Genomic DNA, 1,626 nt, shown 5'->3' with positions numbered 1-1,626 from the left:
TGTTGTTGCCTTTCACCGATTTGGGGCTAGAACCATGGTGAAAACAAAGGTAGCCATAATTCCAGGGGCTAGTCATATTTACCCAAAGGGATACCTGGGAGGGGAGGCTCTGAGGGTGAGCATCCAATTCCTTTTAGAAGAACCTAGAGGCAGTTCTCTTCATGTCTTGCAATGGGATCTACACAACTGTTGGCATAATGTCCTCCCTTAAAGTAACAATAATTCATAATTCCTGCATTATATTGATCTTTGTTGCCAGAGAATGACATTTAGGGATCTCAGAGGCTCTCAAGGCACTTTATAGAAAACTCTGACATTGCATCATTCTTCACAGTGTCCCACTGAGGGAGAAAGGATCAAGGTTGGGAACTGAGCCACAGGAAGGCTGCGAGAAGCAGCATGGCCTAGTGGAAAGAGAGTGGGCCTGGGAGTCAAAGAACTAGGTTCTAATCACAGCTCTGTAACTGGCTTGCTGTGCGATTCTGGTCAAGTCACTTAACTTCTTAGTCTCACATTGTGCTTATCCATAAAATTGGAGATTGATACCTGTTTTCTCTCCTACTTTGATAGTCAAACTGTGACCCCCATAAGGGGCAGGGACTTCTCCAACCTGGGGTTATGTCCTATCTACCCCAGTGCTTAGTACATTGTTTGGCACATAATTAATGCTTAATACCTCAATTATTATTATTACTACTAGGGAGAGTACCTCTGGGAGGACTCCTAAAAGTACCTGTGGTTCTTGACTCTCAGACCAGTACTCTGATCCCACCATCACTCACTTGAATTTCTTGAATGCTTACTGTATACCTAGCACTGTACTAAGCACTTGGGCGAGGAACCTATACCAGGGTATACAGCCTAGAGAGGACCACCAGACTATCAATAACTTCTCAAAGAGGTGTCTTCTCTGGAATGGATCAGAAATCTGACTGGATTCCAGGAAAGGCTACCTGCTGGAGAATAACCTGGAGTTGAATGACAGAGAACTGAGCTCTTGCAGTTTCTGCTCTTGATGCAAGGCTGGCATAGAGTTCTTCTGGAAAGTCAGATGCCCAAGAGCAGAATGAGCAATAGAGAGACAATAAGCCTTTCTCCTCAGTCCCCACAAATTATCCCATGAAGCGCTTTGGGCAGTAATATTCAGTAAACATGGAGTGCAATCCCTGCAACCTCTACCAATGCATATTTGGTGTCAGTGGAAAGGGTTGGAATGGGAATTGAAAAGTGCTCTCCAACTAAGTCCTGAGGGGATCCAAAGGGAGAGCAGAAAAGGATGGTAACCTGGGACGAAGCAGCCAACTCCACGCAAGAAGCTGCTGTAGCTGCTGGTTGCTGTGGCAGCCGGGGTATGAGATATTCCTCTCTCCTTTTGCTAGAGTTCTCATCTCTTCAGCCATCCCCCCCTTCCCTTAAGGAGCAGCAAGCCCAGCTAGCTAGTCATACCTGGGGAAGGGAGGCCAAGTGGTGCCTGAGGAGAGAGGCTTCCCTAAGCAGGTAGCCAGGCCAGAAATGGGAGTAGCCCCGGCAAACAAAGGTTGATGGACGTGTCTTGGTCTCCTTAGACCATAGATGGAGGCAAGGAAACCTACCCATGGCACGAGCACAAAGCTAGCAGCAAGGGGA

Source organism: Ornithorhynchus anatinus, chromosome 1 (assembly GCF_004115215.2).
Source record: "Ornithorhynchus anatinus isolate Pmale09 chromosome 1, mOrnAna1.pri.v4, whole genome shotgun sequence".
NCBI lineage: Eukaryota > Metazoa > Chordata > Mammalia > Monotremata > Ornithorhynchidae > Ornithorhynchus > Ornithorhynchus anatinus.
This window is presented reverse-complemented; position numbering follows the sequence as displayed.